Genomic DNA, 27,613 nt, shown 5'->3' with positions numbered 1-27,613 from the left:
AAAATTCATCTCAGATGCATCCAGAGTTAGATTTCCCACTAGTAGGGGGCACCTGCTCTGCATGTGAAAACTCCCCTCCCTACATCCTATCCTGTGTTTGCTCTTCCCTCTGGTATCGCTGTACTCAGTCTCCGTCCAAGGCCCCATCCCCTCAGACTGTACACACTGATTAGCAGGAGGGAGAGGACTGGTGAGAAGGGAGAGAACTGGGACAACTAAGAAAACAAAGTTATACACACTGCTGCACATACTGCAACTAGTTGGTCAAAAGTGATATGGTCACTATAGTCACCAAAACAACTTTAGCTTAGTAAAGCAGTTTGTGTATATAGATCAAGACGTTGGAGTCTCACTGCTCAATTCTCTGCCATTTAGGAGTTAAAGCACATTTGTTAATGTTTATGCAGCCCTAGCCACACCTCCCCTGATTGTTTCACTTCTAATCAGATGTAACTAACTTTAAAAGTTTTTATCTCCTGCTTTCTAAAGGGAAGTTTAATCACATTCAGGAGGCTCCTGCAGGGTTTAGCAAGCTATTATCAGAGCAGGAGATAAGAAATTCTAAATTAAACAGAATTTGCAATACAGGAAGTATAAACATTAGATGACTTTTCACAGGAAGTGTTTAGGAAGTATGTAAGTTACATGCAGGGCTGCATAAACAAAGTGATTTTACTCCTAAAAGGCAGATAATTGGTCATTGAGACTGCAGTGATATGATCTATTCACCAAAACAGCTGCTTCATTAAGCTAAAGTTGTTTTAATTACTATAGTGTCCCTTTAAACAAAAAGGAAGGGAATGGGATCAAAATATAAACAATAGGGGGTGGGCCGGACCGCCGAGCTAGACGGTCGCACACAAGCGAAGCTCCTGCAACTCATCACCCAAAACGACTAAAAAAAACATGTTTTTTACCCCAAACACAGACCGACAGCAAACAGTGTCTAAAGCAGAGGGATTGCTGGAACCAGGGAGCAGCTGGCTCACTGAGCTTCAGTCCCCTGGAGGAGAGACTTTCGTTGCCCCAACTGAGGCCCTCTCCGGCGGTGAGCAGGGTGGACGGCCGCTGCCCTGCTATCCTGCAACACTGCACCCAGCCTGGGCCACAAACCCGAGCGGATCCGGCCCTGTTCCCCCCTATGGACCAGGGGGGTGATCCCGGACCTCACCCCAAGGCCCTGACTCAGACACAGTGGCCGAGGCTGGGGGGCCCGACAGTTACGATCAACATGGCGGGCACCATGTGCGCAGGAGACATGGGAAAGCCTGTACTGCTCCCTGTGCTTACGGCGAACAACGCAACCCCTGCCTCCAGACCCTGCCACACAGGTTACTCACCAACGCGGCCAAACACGCCAGCGATGATAGCAGCTGCACTGGGGAGATGGGGCCACGCGACGGACCGGCCGTCACCGCATGGAGGGATCAAGCCTAACATCAAGTGTGATACCCCTGCTGAGAGACAGACTTCCGTCTCACCTTCCACTCAGCCTGCAACCACACGACCCCTGCAACGACGACCACGGGCGGCTGACACCAAGCACCCCATCACGGCTCACACTGGCCCCCGGAGGACCACATGGGACAAGCACTCCGTACGTCGGCTGCAGTCCTTGAGAAACCAGCGAGAAGCTCACTGTGCGGCATGGTTGGACTATCCTCTGATGCCTGCTCTGGTGCACGCTCACACATTGCTGCACAGTACGGACAGAGCACGAGTCGGATAGTGACGGGACTCCCCAGGTACATGAGGTCTCAGGACCGCCATGTTGACGGCTCCCCGCCAAGGCAGTATGGGTAGTTCCAGTCGGCCAGGGTGATATTTGTGTTACAATGAACTCTCAAGACCTAACCTGTATGCCACCTATAATCAAAACGCACTAGTCTGTTGGTATAGCTACCCGTTATATATAAATGCATAACCTGTATTGTTCATTGACCAGTTTAAACACTGTCCAAGCCTACTCACAGTTTAAAACTACTTTCACAAATTGAATGCATATATAAAAATGTGCCTGGTAACCAATTGATCCGCATGTTTAGCGAGGAAAATGCCTGAGGATTGCTTTCGGGGCACCTCATGCCTGCTTGAAACCTATATGCACACTGCAAAAATAAAGAATTTAAAAATAAATAAATATATATATATATATATATATATATATATATATATATATATATTTGTGTTAAGGGCTCATGATAGTACAGAAGATACAAACACTGATAAGTGTAGGATGGTATTAAAAGAGCAAGTCGGTTGTGGTGTGCCGGAACCGACGATGAGGTAGGCCTGTAAATAAAGAGGGCCCACCAAGAAGAAATGTAAAGAGAAAAGGAGTTAATAATGAGGAGTGGGTGGGAGGGTGATGCAGCGCTGACCTCGAACGATATGGAGCCAGGTAAGGGGTGTCCCTTAAGTAGGGAAGAGGTGTGTCATACGCCCCTCCCACAATTACAGGCCAAAAGGCCTTAATACTTGTGTTAAGGGCTCATGATAGTACAGAAGATACAAACACTGATAAGTGTAGGATGGTATTAAAAGAGCAAGTCGGTTGTGGTGTGCCGGAACCGACGATGAGGTAGGCCTGTAAATAAAGAGGGCAAAAGTAGAAAATCAAATTTATTACATACCAGCAATATACATACTTTAACCAGACATGTCTTGAAAGTCATTTCTTACTTCTTGTACCGGGTTAGGTATGTATCTAGAGTAAGCCGATGATTTCCAGTGCCCTAGTGACTTGATAACATGAACTGGAATGTTTGCACTGGATGCTGTGGAGGCCGCTCCTATGCGGAAGGAGTGGCCCGAATAGTTAGCTGATTTGAGGCCCAGCTGTGTAAGTAAAGACCTGACATGTGTCATAAAGGTGGTGGTAGTGAGTACCGAACCTTGTAGACTGAAAGTGGTTGAGATGGTGGTTCGTTGTTATGCTGGGTATATGAGTCCAGTAGTTTGACGGGGCTCCACCTGTTGTGAGTAGGATAGTACTTAACCTCTACTGAAAGTGCATGTTGACTGGTTTTGGAGTGAGGCAGAGTCAAGATATAATAGTCCATGTGTTTTGTTAAGTGTGAATGAAGTAGGATGTGAGTGGACTGTGTTGTGCTGATGGCGGTAAATTCTCTTGGTCTCAAGAAACCATAAACAAGGCTACGTATATGGCGGTTTTAACGATGAGGTTTGTGTTGTTGGCAAAGGGTTTAAATCTAGTGAATTGTATAAGTCTTTAAAAATATGGAAATCTATGGGTAGCCTCTGGGCCGTACGTGGGGGTTTGGATCTCTGAATACCCCTAAGGATGTTCTTAATTGGTAGGAGGACACTTGATTTGTCTGGTTGTAAAGTTAGCATGTGATGTTGGATGCCTGTCAGATATGGTTTGATTGTGTTGTATGATAGTTTGAGTTTGAGGTGGCAAAAAGAAGCAAAGCCCAACCAGGATGTCCCGATGAAAGGTTGTAAGATGTTGTGTTCAGAAAGGAATCTTTAAATCAAATGAAAGCTCTATCGTAAGTTTCCCGGGTATTAGTAGACAGTGCTAATTGGGACAATGTTCTGCTATGTTGCATAATAGCATCTAGTCCATTACTAGATGGTGGAATAGTGGGGTGTTCGTGGCTGTGAGTGCGGCTGACGGGAGTATTTGACGAAAAGCCTGGAAATTAAAGCGAGACAAATTGTCAGCAGCAGTGTTACATACACCTGGAACATGAATACAAAACAAGAGAAAATTATGACATGCAGCCAGCCAAATGAGTTTCCTCAAGAATCTCATAATAGTCAGTGATTTGGATCGGCCTTGTTTATAATGTGACAAGTTACTTGGTTGTCTGAGTAGCAACGTACAGACGAACCTGCCCATAAATGCACCCATGCCACGGCAACCGTCACGATGGGATATATCTCAAACAGAGCTGAGGTAGTGGAAAACCCTCCAGGTCCTGAACTTCTGAAGGCCAGCTGCCCCAAAGCCATTCGTTCCAGGAAAATTGCTGCGAAACCTGTGGTAGACGCCGCGTCTGACCAAATGGTAGGTGAGGAGTCAGACAATTTTGGAAGGAACATGCTTTTACCATTCAAGGTGGTTAAAAATTTTCTCCACATAATTACGCCTGCCGTGGCTTGGGTATCCAGGGGTGACCTGTGTCCATCGTGTCTAAAAGTGGGAAACATGTAAAGGAGTTGTGAGATGAAAGCCCGGCCTTGAGGTATGATGCGAATGGCAAAATTCAGTGACCCAAGCAGAGACTGTAATTCTTGCGGTTGCAAGTACCGAGTTGTATGTAGAGATTATGTTGATCAGAATGTTTTATACCTTGGGAGTGGCAGGCTAGCTTGCATGGTGATTTGGATCAGATGTCACTATTCCATTTTATTAGATTCAATACACCTCTATTAACAGTATTTTCGGAATTGATACTCTATTAGGTTGTTGTTTTCTTCCCTTTATTTTATTTATGTATGCGCCCTTTTTCCATTAATGGATATGTAAGAAGGAAGCCCAGTAATCACTATAAGTGTATAAATGTCTATAGGACTTATATCATCTACCTCATGTTTTATAATATATTTTACTGTCTTTTGACATTAGTACAATTCTTTACACTATAATGTTTCCTCCATAATGATTTTAGATGTGATTTAATATTTTTAATTAAGATGAAGTACGTGTATGTTATACACATTTCTAAATTGTTAAGTAATGAGAGGATCCTGTTTATCCTCCACCCTGAATATGTTTTAGACTATTATTTGATCAGCAGTTGATTATTAGCTGATCAAAAGAAAATGTATTTAAAGATGCTGTTCTTATCCGATACACTATCTTGACAAAGCCCGGTGTAGAGGGCGAAACGCGTTGATGTGATATCGGGTGCAGAGGTCTGATGCTCATAGCCGGCTTACAATCGTCCACACACTGATGCTCCCATGCTGCAGGAGAGAACCCACCGTATCAGCGCTGAGATCGGGCGGGAATTTTGAAACTACTGAGAGCAGCGGACGGTAAACGGCTACACAGCCTCTGATTTTACAAATGTGTATTTCGTGATATATTGGAAACAAATATCACAACTTGCTCAAGTAAGGGTTCCTATTTGGGGGGAAGGGTATCTTGTGATTTAATAAAACGGTTTTACACTATGAAAGTTTTCTTTTGTATCTTTTAAAGGTAAAAGCTACAGTGTATCTCCCATCTCAACACAGGATTAACCCCTTCAAGACTCCCTTATAAGACTATATGGACTCTTAAGCAAGTTTTTTATATATTTTTTGTGCATAAATCTAGACTACTGTGGGATTTAAGTGTTTCTATACATTTACTACTAAACTCACAGAGTTTTGTTTGATGATTTTTTTGCACATTTTTATAGGTTGCCTCACTGTATAGGCTACCATATATAGCGCTGACATTTTTTATTTTCATATAGCTTGCATGGTGGCTGAGTCTAGTATGATACCCAGGAATGTGATGAAGGTATCTGGTCCTTCAGTCTTGGTGGAGGAGACTGGGACACCCACCTGTTCGAATAGACTGATGGTTTCTTTTAGGCTACTGGGAGGGGAAATATTCTCCTCGACCAGTAAAAAATCATCCAGATAATGTATAACTGTAGGGCATCTGGCTATATTTAATAAAACCAGCATAGGGTTTCGGCGAATACGTCGAAAATGGCCGGACTACTTTGGAACCTAAATGTTAAAACGTGAGCAAAATAGTAGTTCCCTGCCCACTTGATACCATGCAGGTGACACAGTGTAGGGTGGATAGGCAGTAACTTGAAAGCATTGTGATATCAGTCTTACTGAGCCATGCTCCGGCCCCTGGCTGCATGATAGCCGTAATCGCGTGATCTATGGTGGAATATTGCAGTGAAAATTCCTCAGAGGGTATGAGGGAGTTCAGACTAGGAGTGGCAGAGGTGTGAGGTGTTGATAGATCAATGATAAGTATCTGTTTGTGAGAAGATTTCCCCGTGACAATACCGATGGGGTTTGTCCGCCATGTGGTGAACGGAGGGGACTGGAAGGGCCCCCATAGGAAGTCCTCTGCCACTTCCTGGCTATGAGTGTCTCCACCGCTGTAGGGTTTGTTGTGCGGATTGTAAATTAGGACATTCCAGGATTCCGGAAGGCATGTGTATGAGGCCTGTGTGAATCCTTCTGATAGACCCGAGATAATGAATTACACCAAATGTCTAGATGGATGATGTGGCAGTAATGTCGTAAGTACAGAAATGTTTATTGATGTTAAGTATAGTTTTGGGATGCATTTTATTTGGACACAGATTTAGCATGTGCCCTGAAACAGATGGCTGGAGAAAGTGATTGCAACTCAACCAGTGCTGGAGGGGTCGCAGCGGCCGACCCAGCCATGGTAAGGGGTGTAGTGACCGATTCCCCAGGGGTGATACTGGCAGGCTAACTAGGCCTGAAAGGCGAAAAATTAATCTTGTTTTGTGACAGGTGAGGCCCTGCTAGTTGCCAAGTGGCTATGAGAGGCTCTGTCTATGAGTTGGCGCGAGGGGTTATTGAGGCCACCCGTCGTAGTGGCAGGAATCGTAGGCCTCTCGGTGATAGTAAAAGAAAACAGGGGGAGGGAGTGACAGGTGAGGCCCTCTCTATAATATTGCGAGGCGGCTAACTCACGTGTGGCCCGATGGCGTTTGCCTCCGAAACGTTGAGGCGGGGTGTTGGCCTCGCGGACCACTAAACGATAGGCAGAAATGCCAAGAAGGGAGGTACCTATTTGGGCCTATACCCCTAACTTGCCAGTACTCTATGGCCTAGAAGAATGAAACGTATGTGAACTACAACGTGAGCAGGCTTACGTACCTGGTAGTATGTATGAAGTTTTGAGATTCGACAGGTATGAAAACCTGGATAAACCTAAAAAGGGATAGAGTGAGAATGGATCCTGTGAGACCTGTGTAATCTGTATAGGCTGGGATTAGGGCTTCTAGCCGTATGTGTGGGAGGTGTAAAATCTATGAGTATGATAGTGACATGACTGCCCATGCTTGGTGACAAGCGTTACGCTGAGTCCGATACCTGGCAGCAGGGGATTGGCCGTGTAATGTGTATATATGGAAGGTGATCAGATGATATGCATGTCACTAAACTGATCTGGGAATGCAAGGGACTTTTTAATGTGAAGTGACAATATGCAGAATCATAAATGTTGCTGTAAAGTGACGTATGAATGTATGAACCAGAACGTGTGATTCAAAAACGGAAAATCTTGTGAGACGTATATGCCGTGTTCTTGAATACTCGTGTTACGTCGTCTGAGTGTGTCAAGAAAAGGCCTGAGTTTGTAAATGCCATGTGAAATGACAATCTATGCAGAAAATGTTGTAACGTGACGTATGAGTGGTTGAACCAATGCGTGTGATTCAACCCGAAACCCTCTGTGGAAGGTAGGACCGTGTTCTTATATACTCGTGGTATATCGTATGAGTATGATAAGAAATGGCCTGAATAGTTGGTGCCATGTAATCGTAATAACATCCTATCTCCATTATACTCTTTAAAATAGGACCGTGTCCTTGAACTCGTGGTATGTCGTACGAGCATGACAGAAAAAGGAGCCGTAATGTAGGCTAACCATAACTAATATACATGTAATATCTGCATTGTAAAATAAAATAACTATTATTATTAAAACCATATATAATAAGCAAACTGAAACAAAATAGACAACCTAAGATCGTGTAAAATAAGTATTTGAAAGTTTAACCGATTACTGTGCAGGAAACGTATGATTGGTTGGATCAGTACGTGTGATTCAACCCGAGTATGCATGAAAAGGAATTAAATCCTTGTGTCATGGTTAACAACAAAGACATTAAGCCTGTAACGTAGGCTGATTTAATTGTAATGAAATGGATAATTATAAAAAAAAAAACTCCAGTAAGCGTGGGAGTCCAATATCTATACAGAAATGTTAGCTGGTTTCATACCCTTGATGTAATAAGTGATACCTTAAAAATAGCATGAAAATGGTCTGTCTATTTAACCAAGCACTTTTTAACCAAATGTAAATACATGAAATGATGAAATGTAACTCACGAAAAAGATCTATGTGAATACATAGCAGAATAACCGAATCTTAGTATGAAGGGAAACAGAAGTTAGCATGAATAGCTTAACCGTATGCATTTTAATGCGAACAGCAATCGTGCATAGAATATACTATGAATAAGTGCCGACCAGAAAACACAAACCGAAATGACAAATCGTTTAAATGAAGCAAGGTTGTTTTTTACATGAAATGCAATAATGTCTGAGAAGCCTGTAGTACACTGAATGACCGGTAGGGGTCAGTGTGTAGGCAAAAATGCAGTGGTTCGATGGTTTGTACATGAAATGCAATAATGTCTGTGAAGCCTGTAGTACACCGAATGACCGGTAGGGGTCAGTGTGTAGGCGAAAATGCAGTGGTTCGTTGGTTTGTACATGAAATGTGATAATGTCTAAGAAGCCTGTAGTACACCCAAAGACCAGTAGGGGTTTTAAACGAATGATATGCATGAACATGCAATGGTTTTAGAACAGACTTAGACAAAATGCAGCCGTAAAGTGAGGACCTGACCCGTGCATGGTGCCGTGGGACTGATGCCTGGCATAACGGGTAGGTTGACTTACAGTTTGTGAGTCACTTGGACACCATCCACGGCGATGGATTGAAGAAAGAAGGTGGTAGGCCGGAAAAGCCTGTGGCTGGATTCCTGACACAGCTCTGCTTAAAAAACCTCATGGAGTAATCAGGTAAAATGGCGTCTGGATGACCCGGAAGTGGAAATGATGCAGCGCTGACCTCGAACGATATGGAGCCAGGTAAGGGGTGTCCCTTAAGTAGGGAAGAGGTGTGTCATACGCCCCTCCCACAATTACAGGCCAAAAGGCCTTAATACATATAAATAATATATCCCTGTTCAATATGAATAGGGATATATTATACGTGGTGATTCCCATTCCCCCTCCTCGTTTTGCTTTTTAATTTTTGACCAATTAAGGATGTTATAGTCAATTAAATGGACTCTGCGGTGCAGGATCCTGCAGTGCCCCCCTCCCTCCCATTGCAGGATCTTGCAGTGCATCCTTCCCCCATCCCATGTTGCAGAAGGGGTTAAAACCCCTTCAGCTACTTACCTGAATCCAGCATCGATATCCCTCGGCGCTGGGTCAGGCTTCGCCCATGCTCCTCTCCTGCCGACGTCAGCAGTGCTTTCCTATGGGGAAAATCTGGCGCTGGAGGTCTGATAGGCAGGGCTATCAAAAGATCTCTCTGACCGGTAAAGTGTCAACCCTCCACCCCACCCTTTCCCTTTATAGAGCAAGACCTGGCAGTGTTAGAAGTCTGAAAAGAAAACAACTAAGGGTCAGCGCTGAAATCCAAATAAAATAAAAAGGCTGCAAAAAACAGAGTTGGGCAGTGCCAGAATATATGGATAAAGAATAGTTTTATCTCAGTATAGTCCAAGTTAGAACAAAGTCTGATTATATAGAGCTGGAGTCCAATGTAGGTCTCTGGAGCCAGCGGATAGTAATCCTTGCCGTTTTCAGGTATCCGTTTATATAGAAAGAGGGGCGATAAAAGATGGAAAAGAAGATGGTGCATTACGTTCCCAAGGTTGGATATAATGGTCTCCCTGACAGATCTTGCTCTCTGTGTGCAGGGAAGAGTGTTCAGTGCTGATTAAGAGGAGGGGTAGGGAGTGACATCTCCTCCTCCTCCTACACCAAGCATGTCAAACTTGCAGCCCACAATGGACATCTTTGCGAGCCATGAGTACATGCTTGGTGTTCCAAGAAGAGTAGGCATCTGCTTTCTCCACATTGCAGGTGCCTACTCTGCTAACATTTACCCGGCCGGGGAGAAGAGGAAGGTGGATGCAGCGAGGGAGCTTAGCGTTCCTGCTCCCTCGCTCCCTCTGTAGTGATGCCGGGCACTGGAAGGACATCATATTCTGGTACCCGGCATCACTAAACTGCGCGCGAGGGAGCAGTGAGGAGCAGGAAGGCTGAGCTCCAGATAGAAGATCCCCACTGGACCCCAGGGATAAATACAATAATGTGAGTGTGTGCAAGAATGTGTAAATGTGTGTGTCTGTCTGTGTGTGTGTGTGTCTGTCAGTGTTGCGATGGCCGCGGCTGGACAGTGGAGGACCTGGAGGTGCACGGAGGCACGCAACGTCAAGTCACATTCCAACGTGACGTTGACGTGCTTCACCTTGACAGGATTTCAAGAAGTAGCGGGAGGATCAGGTTTTGCGGACGGTGCCATTTGGGGTATACCAGAGGTCGAACACCGGAGTCGCATACTGGCAGCGGCAATGTGAGTAGAGTCTGCTTGTTAGCTAGAGGGGGATGCTGGGAGTTAGTATATGGGGGGGATGGGACTGGGATTTAGGAGAGGGGGTTGCTGTTTTTTTATACTGTACTTTTCAAACTAAACCTATGTTTCCCTGAAAATGTAAGTTTTTTTTGTTTTTTTTTTGTGGCCCACCTAAACTAAAACCTTGTTGATCTGATCCTTGCTAGACTTTGAGTTTGACATGCTATGTGCTCCCAGCAGTGTGGTAAACTCTGCTAGGAGGAGCTGCCTGCAGGAGGAAACATTGTGGATTACTGCAGAGGCTTGCTGCTCAGGGGCTGAAGGAAAGAAATTGAGAAGAGACTCAAGAAAGAGGTAAGTTATAGCAGAAATAAAAGTGCTGAAAGACGACCACCACTGTAACACACCGATCTGGCTTTTATGGCAGACTGACCAGATGGATACCTTTCCTCACTGCAAGACACATGAAAGCCCACTTGGAATTTAAAAAAAAAAAAAAAAAAGGTTCAGGCTGTGAGAAATAAGATTCTCAGGTCTGATAAAAAACAAAAACAAGGATTGAACGATTTGCTCTCAATTAAAAACAATGTCTGGAGGAAATCAGGTAACCTGTTATCACCTGTGCAATACCAGCCAAATGGAGAAGCATGGTGGTTGCTTTAAAAAAAACAGCGTGGCTCAGAGGTAGAATGCAGACTCAGGGCAGCAAATCTCCTAGGTTCAAATCCACTGTTGGGCACTTCTGGGGCGACGATGTCTGGTTGTCACGGTGAGAACCCTGACACAAACCTGGTCCCAAAAACGTGAAGGCGGATGCTTTATCTAGACAGTTTGATACCGAATCGGTACAGGGACAAGTTACATGCCCATGCCAGGACTCTTACTGAATGACAACCATCACTGTAACACACCGATTTGACTTTTTTTTTTTTTTTTTTTTTTTTTTAATTCTTTATTTTTTCAGTGCATTGAGATATAACAAGCTGGCATGCGGTACCCCAACGGCAGTCCTCATGCTGTTCAACAGATATAACATTAGGGTTTAGGTTAGTTCTTGCACAATTTTTATATTATAGGTTAATTCACTTAGGAGCATTGCGTTTTTATATTCATACAATGGTAAACAAGCTAGGTATATATATCTAACTGCGAATCATTCTTCATGGCTAAGACTCTGCTAAATGTTATTTATATAGGAACATACAATGTTGTTCTATGCTTAGTATACGTTTTGAAGGTTAAGAATGCGCTGTTGCGTTAAAACTAATAGCATTAGTACTGAGCTTGTAACATAAACAAGGTAGATTAACTATGTAGCCGTGGTGCTATATGGTAGGTAAAGGAATTGTGGTTAAGCCATAACTTAGTACAAAACAGCAGTAGCTGGGTGAGTGCTAGGGGATATGTCGACAGGGTGACACATGGCTGCGCTATAGTGATAGTCAGGCCTCTGGCAATATTACAAACAGAAAAAATAAACATAAAAGATGAACCAAACGCTGTAATAGATGATCTTGTGAGTCCATTTGAGGCATATGAGGCTGGGTGTCAGCGAATACTTTGAATTAGGAGTGCTGGCCTGTGTTTAGAGTCCCGATCAGCTCACGCCTGCTCTCGTCGGAAAATGATAAACAAAGGGTTAGGAGCTTTTCTGGCTAGATTTAGTTAGGTAGAGGCAGGCGGCAACTGTGGGGTTCTGCCATCGGTCCTTTTAGCCAATGCCCATGAGTGGGGGGTCAGTAACCCAGGAGTGCAAAGTTCTCGGGTGTCGTGGTCCGAACTGGGGCCAGTGGGGCTGGCTGGGGCATTTCAGGGGCGGGACAAGCGCTGGCATACCTCGTTCCCTTGGGCATGTGTGGCCATCTCCGCTCGCACGGCAGTTGGCAGGTGATGTCAGTCGTTTAACGCGCCGGGTGTTCCTTGCGCAGTCTGGCCGTATGTGCCACCGCTGGGTCCCGGTATATCGGTGCGGATGGTTCGGATCTGATCCCTGAGCTGCTGCAGAGGTTCGGCTTTTCGTCCATGGTGAAGATTTCAGCCCTACATCTCTGGGTGCCCCTCCGCTGTGCCGACTGTGCTGTTGGGTTCGTGTGTGCTGGGGGTTTGGTACCCCATCTCGCCTCAGAGCCCGGCGATATCTGTTGTGGCGGACGGCCATCTTGGAGGCTCGGGGCATCTGTATAAAGTAGCTGCGTCTCGCTGCAGGACGTATCCATGATGCCACCTTTAATTCAGCTTGGCGGTGAGTTACTCCCCGGCTGTATAAAGCCTCCCTGAGGCCTGCGCAGAGCCAATCAAAGGTTTCTAGTGAGGACTTGTGTGTCCTGAGGCTGATGCTCCGCATTTCGGGCACTGGCTGGGTGGCCCTTGTGGACAGGCTGTGTGGATTTGTTGCCCCACTTTGCTTCACCTCCCTCTTGCCTGCTTTAGAGATGCATGTGGGTGTAGTAGGCTGCTGCTGCGTACCATGAGTTTTGCCGTCGCTTGCGTCCGCCATTTTGGAGGCCCTCACCTCCGGTCTGCTTGTTTCGGCTGTCGGTCCCGAGTGCAGGCGTGCAGCTGAGCCAGCTCCACGTGGCGGGGACCGGGATATCCCCCCCGGTCCGTAGGGGGGGGGGGGACGCCTGGTGCTTGCTTGTGGCCCGGTATGGTGAGCGGGAAGCGGCCGCCTTCCCAGCCCGTCCGACCTTGTAGGCCTCACTCCGCCGTTTCGGTTCCCAGGCATGCTGTGTGGCAAGTCGGGTATCCGCATGTGAGTGCTGGTTTCCCCAAGCTTTCTAGACACTGTACGTGGTTCTTTCTGCGGTTCACCCCCAGATATTAGGCAGTAAACCTCCCGATCGGCTGGAGCTCGAGCAGAGCACGTCTTGCTCGCTTGCTTGCCAGGCTCCGCCCCCCGATTTGACTTTTTTATGGCAGACTGACCAGATGGATATCTTTCCTCACTGCAAGACACATGAAAGCAATGATTCCACCTGAGTGTATCATCACTTCCACTGTCCTTTCCTTATCCTCTCCTCTGCTTGGCTGAGCCTCAGGCGCCTTGCAATAAACCATTAGGCTTGTCAGTAAAAGCAAAAAATTCAAGAAACCACTGTGGTACTCTGCAGATGTGGCCAAAATAGTAAAAAAAAAAAAAAAGTTAGCATTTAGTAATTATAAAAAAAAGAGTGAGGAAGAGATTAAGCAGAAAGAGGCTAAGCAAGTTATAAGAGCTTCCAAATCACACACAGAAGAGAAAATAGCACAGTCAGTAAAAAAAAGGGGGGGACAAAATTTTTTTTAGATATATAAATGAGATTAACAAAAGAAGGAAGGTATGTAGAAGATGATACAGGTCTAGCTGACTGTCTCAATGAATATTTTTGTTCAGTATTTACAGATGAAAATTAAGGAAAGGGACCTCAGTTAGAAAAAAAGGACAAATGAGTCATGTGTTACATGTGAGTTTACAGAGGAAGAGGTTCTATTTCAACTGTCAAAAGTAAAGACAAATACAGTAAGTCAATGGGACCTGATGGAATACACCCAAAGTTATTAAAAGAGCTTAGTGGTGTACTAGCAAAACCATTAACAGATTTAAACAAAATAGACTACCAGCCAAAGAGAACTCTGGCAGGAAGTAAAAGGGTTACAGGGGTAGTAGAGGGCATAACCCTAGGTATATGGAAAAAACAGAAAAAGTGATGAGGAGAGCTCCTCGTGTAACCGGGGTGCTCCACCTCACCACTACTACCCCCTTATAGATATCCAATAGTACGGCTTAAAAACTGACAACCTTTATTGAAACAAAAAAATAATCACAATAATAATAATATAAATCTCCAACACACTCACGAAAAAAACAATACACACCCTCATACACCTTAAATAGTGAAAAATTAAAACAGAGACTAAAGACTATACACCTGACTGGAAAAGTGTTCAGGCGTTTTCCTTGTATAAGCAGATAAGTCACAATATATCAAAACAGTGCAGCTCAGTACAAATATATCACAATGTATCAAAGCAGTACCGCTCTTGTATAATTGAATGAGACAATTGAGCACACTGACAAAAATTGTATACCAAGGAAATCCAGCCTGTTAGTAGTTAAATGCAATATATAGCAGGAGGTCTCCCCTTTGTGTGAATCGAAAATAGGGAAAAAGATAGGTTATTGAGCATTAGCTTCCAGCAGTAAGAAAAAAACTCCTTATATTCAGTTTATCTAGCAGAAGTTAAATCGAAAGGATAGGGAGATGAGAGATAGAGGAAACAAATTGGTTAGAAAAAGTGCTGTCTAAGCAGGGTCCAGTGTAGAAAAAACGGACCCTCTCACCACACTAACATATGTCATACATCCCTACGATATAACACAAAGTTAAGGATCTCTTTAGGGGATATCCTGCAGGCTGTAGTCTCAGTCAATAAAAGCCATGACCAAAATCGTTAGGTCATAACTAAATAGTAGTTAGTTGGTATAGGTACAGGTCGTCCTGCACAGGTCGCCCAACGCGCGTTTCGGCGGTCTAACCGCCTTTCTCAAGGGCAGGTAACTGGCAGTGTGACAACCTCCCTTAGCTCCTTATATACCCACATAGCAAACGTCCCTCCTACCTGTCCACGGGAGGAGGGGTTCGAATGTATCCCAGACGGCTGATCACAGATGTGCGAGGAGTGTAATCACCGCCCGCAAGTGAAGTGCGCATGACCGCATCAGATTGCGAGCGCATGCGCAAGCACTTAGAATTTGTGCTTTAATGCAGTTCAGGACATAATTGCTCCTCTTGAAAAAGTTGCTCTCAAGAAGGTTCAGTGTAGAGTAGACCTTCCTAACCAGATATGTATACAAATAGATATATATGTATAGCCTGCATCTATTTAAATAGGATGGCCTCAATCTACCTGGAAATTTAAAGAGACATAACTTTATAAATGTAGAAGGATCATTAACTCTGTGATTGACTCAAAAGTGAGTCTTACATATAGGATAAAATAGGTTATAGCACAAGTTACAAACAGAATTCTTATAGACAGTTATATATGTATATAAACATATCCCCCTTTACAGTGAAGAAACCTATATACACACAGATGCCTCCATCCATAGGTATATTGCTAGAGGGAATTATCCTTCATCCATTTCAATATTGGGGGCCACTGTATATATGTAATATGATTATACTCCCATCCACACTATCCATAAAAGGTATTGGTGTGGGGGGGGAGGGGGAGGGCGGGAGGGAGGGGGAGGGGGGAGGGGGGGGGAAGTTCATTTTATACTGTCTATAGATATTTCTGTTAGTGGCATGTCCACACATGTGGGAGGAGAAGGGAGGGTTAATAGGAGTAAAGAGAGAATTAACAACAGAGAAAAATAAATAAAATGAATAACAATAGATAAATGTTTCATCAGTCAGAAAAAATAGCAGATCAATAGATTAAAAACAGAGTGGTATAGTGCATATAGTAGAACACAAGCCTGGCTCAAGAGAAGGGGGGGGGGGGGTTGTTTCTTGCTAGCAAGCAAGACCCTCGTATAAGCGAAAACATAACAAGCTAAGGGCAAAAATAAAGCTAGATAGCCCAAAATAAGACACTCAAAGAGTAGTGAGGTCAAATAAATGGGGCAAAGGAGAAACCTTCATTCTAACCCCGAGGTTGGAGTGTCTTTAGTCTATATATCCATTTCGACTCTCTCTGTCTCAGGACCCTATCAAAATCTCCACGTCTTAGGTTCCTTTTAACTAATTCCAAGCCACAGAACCTAAGATTATTGGAGTCACCATGGTGGTGTTCTTTCAGGTGTCTCGAGACAGGTGTTTCAAGGCGATTTCTTGGAGACCGTACATGTTCCATGATTCTCTCCTTGAATGCCCTAAAAGTCTTGCCCACGTATTTTACTCCGCAGGAGCATGACAGCAGGTACACAAGGCCCTTGGTGTTGCAATTAAAGAAGTTCTTTATCTCGATTGAACCTTGTCCTGCACTGTCACTCACAGTTTTGGATCCTCTAGATATGTATCTACAGGCTACACATCTTCCGCAGCCATATGAGCCACAGGGCGGAGTACCCAACCAAGTGGCTCGTGGATGTGGCATGGTAGAAAAGTGACTGGGTACCAACATGTCCCGGATATTACACCCTCTTCTGGCCGTGATATCGATATGTGAGCCTAAGACATTCTTGAGGTGTATATCATTTAGTAAAATGGGCCAAAACCTGTCCAGGGACCTTTTGACTTCGGACCAACCAGCATCATACGTCGCAATCATGCGAATTGTTCCAGCCCCTCTAGTCCCCTTGATTTCAGGGCGATCACATAAAAGTGCATCTCTCTGAGTCTCAAGTGCCCTTTTGTATGCTTTCTTAAGGCAACGATTCGGGTAGCCTTTTGCTTTAAAATAGGCCCTGAGTTGCTGTGCTTTTATTTTAAAGTCCGAGAGGTCACTACAATTTCTGCGGAGACGGAGGTATTGGCCCACAGGAATACCTTCCTTCAGAGGTCTGGGATGACAACTCCCCCAATGGAGAAGGGAGTTTGTAGCAGTAGGTTTTCTGAATAGGGTGGATTGAAATGTGCCCTCCCTATTCATAGAGATGGTCACATCCAAAAAGTTAATTGAGCGTCCACCGTATTCAGATGTAAACCGAAGGTTCTCCTTATTTTGATTTAGCAGACTAACCAGATCCGAGAATTCTTGGGGGGTGCCCTGCCACACTATTAGAATGTCATCAATGTAGCGACCCCACCACAGAATCTTGGGTAGGTATTTTGTCAGGACATCAGAGGTAGAAATTTGATGTTCCCACCATCCCAGGTGAAGGTTCGCATATGAAGGGGCACAAGCCGTGCCCATCGCAGTACCCCTCATCTGGTGGTAGAACTTAGTATTAAACAAAAAATAATTATGCGACAAAATAAATCCCAGGAGACGTAGGACAAATGCTGTATGTGAGTCGTCCCTACGAATTCTCTGGTTGAGAAAGAACCCCACATGTTCCAACCCTCTGTCGTGAGGAATAGAGGAGTAGAGAGATTCTACGTCCAAGCTGCACAGGCTAGCTGTGGGAGAAAATTGGAGATCCGAAAGTCTATTGAGGGCCTGTTTTGTATCCCTAATATATGAAGGCAAAGCCTCCACCAGAGGTCTCAGGACTTTGTCCACATATAGACTGCCGTTTTGCGTAACATTATCCACTCCTGAGACAATTGGACGTCCAGGGGGACTTTCTTGGTTCTTGTGAACCTTGGGCAAGCAGTAGAAGGTTGCTATCTTAGGGTGACGATTAAGAATAAATTCATACTCGTCACCCGACAGCAACCCTCCACTGCGGCCTTCATCCAAGATCTCTTTGTATTTCGTGAGGTACTCATTTGTGGGGTCGGATTTAAGAATTCTATATGTCTCAGTGTCACCCAGAACACGTTCCACCATTTCAACATATTTATTTACATCCATTATTACGACATTACCCCCCTTATCCGCTGGTTTGATAATGATACCAGCGTCATTTTGAAGGGATTTCAAAGCCCGTTGTTCATTTTTATGGAGGTTGTCGTTTGAATGGATGTGAAGAGATTTGAAGTTAATCTTTTCAATCTCATTCTTTGCCGCTTCAAGAAACAATTCAATGTTTCTGAAGCCTGAAAAACTTGGTGTGTAACGACTTTTGGGTTTCAAATCAGTATAGTTCTGAGTGGTACTTGGATCATTTTCATCCAAGAGAGACAAAAGAGTAGTCAAACATTGGTAATCCTTGGACGTAAGTTAACAGATCATTAACAGATTTATTTAACCAATCATTGTAGGAGTAGTCCCAGAAGATTGGAAGCTAGCAAATGTTGTGCCCTTTCACAAGAAAGGTAGTAGGGAGGAGTCGGGCAACTATAGGCCAGTAAGCCTTACTTCAGTAGTGGGGAAAGTAATGAAAACCATGTTAAAGGATAGGATTGTTGAACATCTAAAATCACATGGATTTCAAGATCAGAGACAACATGGGTTTACTTCAGGGAGATCATGCCAAACTAATCTTGTTGATTTTTTTGATTGGGTAACTAAAATAATAGATCAGGGTCGTACGGTAGACATTGCTTACCTAGATTTCAGTAAGGCTTTTGACACTGTTGCACATAGAAGGCTTATCAATAAACTGAAATCTTTAAGTTTGGATTCCAATATTGTTGAATGGGTAAGGCAGTGGCTGAGTGACAGGCAACAGAGGGTTGTAGTCAATGGAGTATATTCGAAGCACGGGCTTGTCACCAGTGGGGTACCACAGGGATCTGTACTTGGACCCATTCTCTTTAATATTTTTATTAGTGATATTGCAGAAGCCTTGATGGTAAGGTATGAACTTTTGCTGATAATACGAAGATATGTAACAAGGTTGATGTTCCAGGGGGGATAAACCAAATGACAAATGATTTAGATAAACTAGAAAAATGGTCAGAGCTGTGGCAACTGACATTCAATGTGGATAAGTGCAAGATAACGCATCTTGGATGTAAAAAGCCAAGGGCAGAGTACAGAATATTTGATAGAGTCCTAACCTCAACATCTGAGGAAAGGGATTTAGGGGTGATTATTTCAGATGCCTTTAAGGTAGGCAGACAATGTAATAGAGCAGCAGGAAATGCTAGCAGAATGCTTGGTTGTATGGGGAAAGGTATTGGCAGTAGAAAGAAGGAAGTGCTCATGCCATTGTACAGAACACTGGTGAGACCTCACTTGGAGTATTGTACGCAGTTCTGGAGACCGTATCTTCAGAAGGATATTGATACTTTAGAGAGAGTTCAGAGAAGGGCTACTAAACTGGTTCATGGATTGCAGGATAAAACTTACAAGGAAAGGTTAAAGGATCTTAACATGTATAGCTTGGAGGAAAGACGAGACGGGGGGATATGATAGAAACATTTAAATACATAAAGGGAATCAACACAGTAAAGGAGGAGACTATATTTAAAAGAAGAAAAAAACACCACAACAAGAGTACATAGGGGGGCGGAGCCTGACCTTCATCCTGACAAGACGCCATCTCTGTAAGCTCCTCCACAAAACCGAACAAAAACGGCGAAAAACGGAAAAATAACAGCCCATCCACCCGCATAAAGTGGGTAACAATACTCCTCAATCCACCCAGAGGTGATTGATGCCATTCCTCGCGGCTTCTCACCAGCCCAAGCGGAGGCGAAAAACGGGGGCCTACTCCACGCTAGCACACAGGGGCCTGGAGGCCATCTTAAACATCGCTGCAGCTAGGCAGGCCTGGGAAAGGGCATCCGACACGGCAGCAGCTCAGGTCGACTGCATGCCGGCTATGGGACGCCGTTCCCAACGACCGCAACACCAGGCGGACAACAGGGACATCGGGGCCATGCTCCAACGGCCATTGCAAGCCAAAACGGGCCCGGCCGACTCCCAGCGCCCAGTAGCACAAACTCACCGCCAAGAACAAACAGGGCCGACCACATCCAGGGAACAACCGTCAGAACGACCGGTAAGCCCAGACGACTCTGCTGATATGGCCCCAACCACCAGACATGACTTAAAAGTATTACTGACGGACTTCCATAAAATTTTAGCAGCAGAACTTGCCCCCATCAAACAGGACATCAAGGCAATCACAGAAAGAGTGCAGGTGTCTGAAAGAAACATAGTCAGCCTAGAAGAACACCAGTCCGAGATTCAGGACTCTCTACAACAAATGTGGAACCAGCAAAGGGCAATGGCTGCACAGCTAACAGTACTAGAAGAAAGGCAAAGACGCACTAATATTAAAATCAGGGGCATCCCCGCAGAGACCCCGCAAGAAGAATTATCACACTATTCCAGGCGCTTACTAGCCACAATCCTGCCGCCGGCCACAGCAAAGAAACTTGCCGCGGTGGAGATATACCGCCTTCCTGTTACAGCAAGGGCCCCACAAAACACGTCCCGGGACGTCATCCTCAAATGTCCAACACTGCAGGACAAAATACAGATACTGTCGGCACTAAAAGGCAAAACACCCCTGGAGTTCGAGGGCGCGAACCTGACTTTCTTCCAAGACCTTACAAAAGCCACACTCGCCTGGCGCAAAACCTTCCAACCGCTCACCAGCGACTTGAGAGCTGCGGGCATCACTTACAGGTGGGGAACCAGTGGGTCCCTAGTAGTACACCAAAACGAAAGCCAGCACACAGTCACCTCGATGGAGGATGCACCCAAGCTACTGGAGGCACTGGGAATGGCAACCCTGAAAGCTACTAACGCACAGAGACCAACGACGGACAACTGGGACCCGAAACGAATTGCCCCATTTGTACCAAGGGCCAAAAACTCTCCAAGAAGGAATACGGACACTGAACAACTCCTAGGGACCAGTCCACAGCAAGACACCTGAACCCACCCGAGGACATACATATGAGATACGGGCAAGACCCCCGTATAAGATACAGAACTGTTATACCACCCTTGTTCATTCTACATGTTCTTTTGTTCATCCATCTATACATATATAACCCTACGTAGCCCTTCTGGCTCTCCCACTATTAGCTTGCAGAGCCACGCAACTTCAGATGTTAATGCACGCACAGCATAGGTACAACCCGACTAGCCTGCACATGAGGCACATCACACACACGGCACGGAATACCCACACTTAATGAAAAGTGGCGACACTCACACTCTCCTACACCCCCCACACCTCCCTTGGTCAGGAGCAAGCACACCATAGGTACAGGGCACACCCACCACTGCCACATCCAGAGATGCAAGATAGCCAGAGCTCTCTACGCTCGCCCGGTATCAAATCCCCACCTACACACCCTAGGGACTAGGGAAACACGCTCCAAATACGCAGACTCAACGACCAGGACGGGGACACTCGACACACGAGATAACCAAGGGATAGCCCTCACCTACCTGCACCTACCTACAATCCTAAACATACCTTACACCAAGCTTGAAACGCACAGCACGAACCCACAATCCAAACACGCAATCCCAACCTGCACACAGCTTGCTTGAAAACATATAAAAAAGTGCATAATACAGAATGTTAGACAACTATTTGTTTAAGCTTGTTCACCTCTTTATTGATGACAATTGTTGCCGCATCACAAATGTTTCCTTGTAATACCATGCACGCAAAAATAAAGAATTAAAAAAAAACAAAAAAACAAGAGTACATAGTTTTAAATTAGAGGGGCAAAGGTTTAAAAATAATATCAGGAAGTATTACTTTACTGAGAGGGTAGTGGATGCATGGAATAGCCTTCCAGCTGAAGTGGTAGAGGTTAACACAGTAAAGGAGTTTAAGCATGCGTGGGATAGATAATAAGGCTATCCTAACTATAAGATAAGGTGAGGGACTAATGAAAGTATTTAGAAAATTGGGCAGACTAGATGGGCTGAATCTGCCATCACATTCTATGTTTCTATGATTTGGGGTTGTTTACTAGTTACAGAAACTTTGAGAATGGTTATGGTGGAGTGAAAGCTGAACACAGCAAAATGTAAAGATATGAAAATCTGGTCCAGAATGCTCAAGACCTGCGGTCAGCAACCTTTTTCCACATGATTCGTATTCCAATGCTGTGTATCAATGGAGGGCCACATTCATCTATATATAGTGTAATGATAATAGTAGTAGTAATAATAACAAACACAGGAAAGGAGCCTGTTTATGAATTTTGACCTTTCAGCTGTTTACAAGATGGCCCCCTAATTTAGTTTCCATAGGTGGGATTGCCATTTTAAATAGCTCTCTACTGAACAGCTAAAAGATCAGAATTAAGAAAAGCTTTTTACTACTCCACATGCACTTTCTATTTCTCCTTAAAGAAAATACCTCTTTTCCCCTTGTCCTTCCTCTTCTCATCCATGTCAGCATTCCCTGTGTCCTTTTCTTTCCTCACGCATATCACCTCTCTCCATGTGCCCTACTCTGCCTATCAACAGACAAGATCCAGCGCACTCACTCATTCACTAACCAGCAATTTCAAGGTTCACAGAATGTAATAGTTTTATTTTTATTTTTAATCCTCACCTGGGCAAAAATAATTTGGATTTAGTTACAGTATATAATCATACATTGCATAAGCCTGCCACAACGTCAATGTACCCATTCTTGGCAGGTAGTATTCTAGCAACCTAATCCCTGCTCTTATGAGATTAATCCACTTAAATTAAGTTGCAATTATTCTGGTGACTATAGTGTCCCTTTAAAGAAAAGTGGTGCAGGACAGAAATTTGAAGTACTCAACAAATCACGTGTTGATGTAAACATCTCCACATCCCTATATTTCCTTCTATTTCTCCATATAACCTCTCCCTATAACTCCTATTACTCCATATAACCTCTCCCTATAACTCCTATTACTCCATATAACCTCTCCCTATAACTCCTCCTATTACTCCATATAACCTCTCCCTATAACTCCTCCCATTACTCCATACAACCTCTCCCTATAACTCCTATTACTCCTTATTACCTCTCGCTATAACCCCTCCTATTACTCCATATAAATTCTCCCTATAACTCCTCCTATTACTTCATATAGCCTCTCCCTATATCTCGTCCTATTACTCCATATAACCTCTCCCTATAACCCCTCATATTACTCCATATAACCTCTCCCTATAACCCCTCCTATTACTCCATATAACCTCTCCCTATAACCCCTCTTATTACTCCGTATAACCTCTCCCTATAAACGCTCCTATTACTCAATATAACCTCTCCCTATAACCCCTTCTATTACTCCATATAACCTCTCCCTATAACTCATATTACTCAATATAACCTCTCCCTATATCCCCTCCTATTACTCCATATAACCTAAATTTATAACCCCTCTTAATACTCTATATAACCTCCCTATAACTCCTCCCATTACTCCATATAATGTCTCCCAATAACTCCTCCTATTACTCCATATAACCTCTCCCAATAACTCCTCCTATTACTCCATATAACCTCTCTCTATAACCCCTCCTATTACTCCATATAACCTCTCCCTATAACCCCTCCTATTACTCCATATAACCTCTCCCAATAACTCCTCCTATTACTCCATATAACCTCTCCCTATAACTCCTTCTATTACTCCATATAACCTCTCCCTATAACCCTCCTATTACTCCATATAATCTCTCTCTATAACCCCTTCTATTACTCCATATAACCTCTCCCTATAACTCCTCCTATTACTCCATATAACCTCTCCCAATAACTCCTCCTATTACTCCATATAACCTCTCCCTATAACTCCTCCTATTACTCCATATAACCTCTCCCTATAACTCCTCCCATTACTCCATACAACCTCTCCCTATAACTCCTATTACTCCTTATTACCTCTCGCTATAACCCCTCCTATTACTCCATATAAATTCTCCCTATAACTCCTCCTATTACTTCATATAGCCTCTCCCTATATCTCGTCCTATTACTCCATATAACCTCTCCCTATAACCCCTCATATTACTCCATATAACCTCTCCCTATAACCCCTCCTATTACTCCATATAACCTCTCCCTATAACCCCTCTTATTACTCCGTATAACCTCTCCCTATAAACGCTCCTATTACTCAATATAACCTCTCCCTATAACCCCTTCTATTACTCCATATAACCTCTCCCTATAACTCATATTACTCAATATAACCTCTCCCTATATCCCCTCCTATTACTCCATATAACCTAAATTTATAACCCCTCTTAATACTCTATATAACCTCCCTATAACTCCTCCCATTACTCCATATAATCTCTCCCAATAACTCCTCCTATTACTCCATATAACCTCTCCCAATAACTCCTCCTATTACTCCATATAACCTCTCTCTATAACCCCTCCTATTACTCCATATAACCTCTCCCTATAACCCCTCCTATTACTCCATATAACCTCTCCCAATAACTCCTCCTATTACTCCATATAACCTCTCCCTATAACTCCTTCTATTACTCCATATAACCTCTCCCTATAACCCTCCTATTACTCCATATAATCTCTCTCTATAACCCCTTCTATTACTCCATATAACCTCTCCCTATAACTCCTCCTATTACTCCATATAACCTCTCCCAATAACTCCTCCTATTACTCCATATAACCTCTCCCTATAACTCCTTCTATTACTCCATATAACCTCTCTATAACCCCTCCTATTACTCCATATAATCTCTCTCTATAACCCCTCCTATTACTCCATATAACCTCTCCCTATAACTCCTCCTATTACTCCATATAACCTCTCCCTATAACCCTCCTATTACTCCATATAACCTCTCCCTATAACTCCTCCTATTACTCCATATAACCTCTCCCTATAACCCCTCTTATTACTCCATATAACCTCTCCCTATAACTCCTTCTATTACTCCATATAACCTCTCTCTCTATAGCCCCTCCTATTACTCCATATAACCTCTCCCTATAACTCCTTCTATTACTCCATATAACCTCTCTCTATAGCCCCTCCTATTACTCCATATAACCTTTCCCTATAACCCCTCCTATTACTCCATATAACCTCTCCCTATAACCCCTCCTATTACTCCATATAACCTCTCCCAATAACTCCTCCTATTACTCCATATAATCTCTCTCTATAACCCCTCCTATTACTCCATATAACCTCTCCCTATAACTCCTCCTATTACTCCATATAACCTCTCCCAATAACTCCTCCTATTACTCCATATAACCTCTCCCTATAACTCCTTCTATTACTCCATATAACCTCTCTCTATAACCCCTCCTATTACTCCATATAATCTCTCTCTATAACCCCTCCTATTACTCCATATAACCTCTCCCTATAACTCCTCCTATTACTCCATATAACCTCTCCCTATAACCCTCCTATTACTCCATATAACCTCTCCCTATAACTCCTCCTATTACTCCATATAACCTCTCCCTATAACCCCTCTTATTACTCCATATAACCTCTCCCTATAACTCCTTCTATTACTCCATATAACCTCTCTCTCTATAGCCCCTCCTATTACTCCAAATAACCTCTCCCTATAACTCCTTCTATTACTCCATATAACCTCTCTCTCTATAGCCCCTCCTATTACTCACATGACACAGACACATGGGGAAACAGTGTCCCTAGTCTCCCAATGACCCCTAGTCTCCCAGTGACCCCAGTCTGCCAGTGTCTCACTGTCCCCATGTCTCCTTGTGCCTCAAATGTCTCAATGTCTCCAAGCTAATGTCCCTGGTGTCTCAGTGCCCCCAGTCTGCCAGTGTCTCACTGTCCCCATGTCTCCTAGTGCCTCCATGTTTCTCAGTGCCTTAAGTGTCACAATGTCCCCATGTCTCCAAGCTAGTTTCCCTAGTGTCTGTGTCCCTGGTGTCTGTGTCCCCATGTCTTCAAGTGTCCCCTATTTTCCCAGTGTCCCCATGTGTCCCAGCCAGAGTCCCCTAGTCTCCCAGTGTCACTGGTGTCTCCATGTCCCTAGGTCTCCCCGTGTCCCCAGGTCTCCCCGTCTTCCTAGTGTCCTAGTGACATGGGGACCCTGGGATACATGGGGACACAGGGAGACATGGGGCATTGAGACACTGTGATACATAGGATCACTGGGAGACCTGGGGACACGACACTAGGGGACACTGGGAGACATGGGGCACTGAGACACTGATACATAGGAACACTGAGACCTGGAGTAATCGACACATGGGGGCACTGAGACATGAGGGCAATGGGAGACATGGGGGGGCACTGGGAGGAATCCATCTATACAGCAGAATCAAACTAAGTAGTTTTTGGTGATTTTACAGAATTTTCTCTTATGTCACTCCTTGTGATTTACATCATGTGATGTCACCCATACATATTTTATTAAGCAAATTAGTAAGGCCAGTATGTTTTTCCAAGAAAGGTGGCAACCCTAACTACTTTTCACATACTCTTACTTAAGTATGGGATCAAAACTTGTGTAGACTGGCTGACAATGAATATAGTTAAAGGGACACTATAGTCACCAGAACAACTGCAGCTTATTGAATTTGTTCTGGTGAGTAGAATCATTACCTTCAGGCTTTTTGCTGTAAACACTGTCTTTTCAGAGAAAATGCATTGTTTACATTACAGCCTAGTGATAACTTCACTGGTCACTCCTCGGATGGCTGTTAGAGATCCTTCCTGGGTCATGGCTGCCTAAAATGCATCCAAACATTCAGTGTCTCCTCCCTCTGCATGCAGACACTGAACTTTCCTCATAGAGATTCATTAATTCAATTCAACTCTCTAAGGAGATGCTGATTGTCCAGGGCTGTGTTTGAATCATGCTGGCTCTGACCTGCCTCTTTGTCAGTCTCAGCCAATCCTATGGGGAAGCACTGTGATTGGATCAGGCCACCACTTCTAAAGATGTCAGCAGACTGCTTTTTTCTGAGTCTAACAGCATGCAGAGTTACAGCTTCAGGCTTGAATATAGTAAGATTTTGCTATATTTATGGAGGCATGAGGGGCCCAGTGGGCTAGATGGTGGTGTTAACACTATAGGGTCATGAATTCATGTTTGTGTTCCTGACCCTATAGTGATCCTTTAAGGTAATGCTGACTTTGGTCTCTCTAACACTATGGCATGTTCCCTTTCTTCTACACTCACTACATACAGATTTTCTCTGTCCCAGACTAAATACCAGAAACTTCTGCCTGCTAGTAAGAAGGTAAGGAGACAAGTGGACCAGCGAGTGCTAGAGGACGGTACTTAGAAAGCGTTGAGCGAGCGCATCATTAGATGCATTTATGCCAAGCTCAGGGTGCTGTCTGCATAGTATGCCCTTAGTTGGCCAGCTGCAGGATTGGCAGGCAGTCTGACATGCATTCATGCCAGGCTGGCCTTCTAATTCTTTGGGCAGACATGTCCTCTTTTTGGGCATGTTCGCCCCTTTTGGCAGGTTACGTGATTTGTGTCAGTGGCACACCCTTTTACCCCGCCCATTGACTTCCTGCTTGACTGGACACTGCTGTTAGGGGTTTTGGATTTACTTGAAAGATGAAAACATAAATTAGTGAGAGATTAGCATAGGGTATGTGTTTTCTTATAGTTGCTTTTTTCTTTCTCTCCACCACCATCTCCATCAGATACATGATGCTTGGGAGGTATGACTGTTTTACTGTTTTTGGTCGATATGATTCTGTAATTAGGCCCGTCATAATTGTCAGCACCAGGCCCACTGGGCTCTTAATCTGGCCCTGCTCTCTCCTAATTGTCAGTTAGCATATCAAGTGACAATTCACATCACATCAAGGGCCTAATGTCTGCTGAACA

Source organism: Pelobates fuscus, chromosome 3 (assembly GCF_036172605.1).
Source record: "Pelobates fuscus isolate aPelFus1 chromosome 3, aPelFus1.pri, whole genome shotgun sequence".
Lineage (NCBI taxonomy): Eukaryota > Metazoa > Chordata > Amphibia > Anura > Pelobatidae > Pelobates > Pelobates fuscus.
This window is presented reverse-complemented; position numbering follows the sequence as displayed.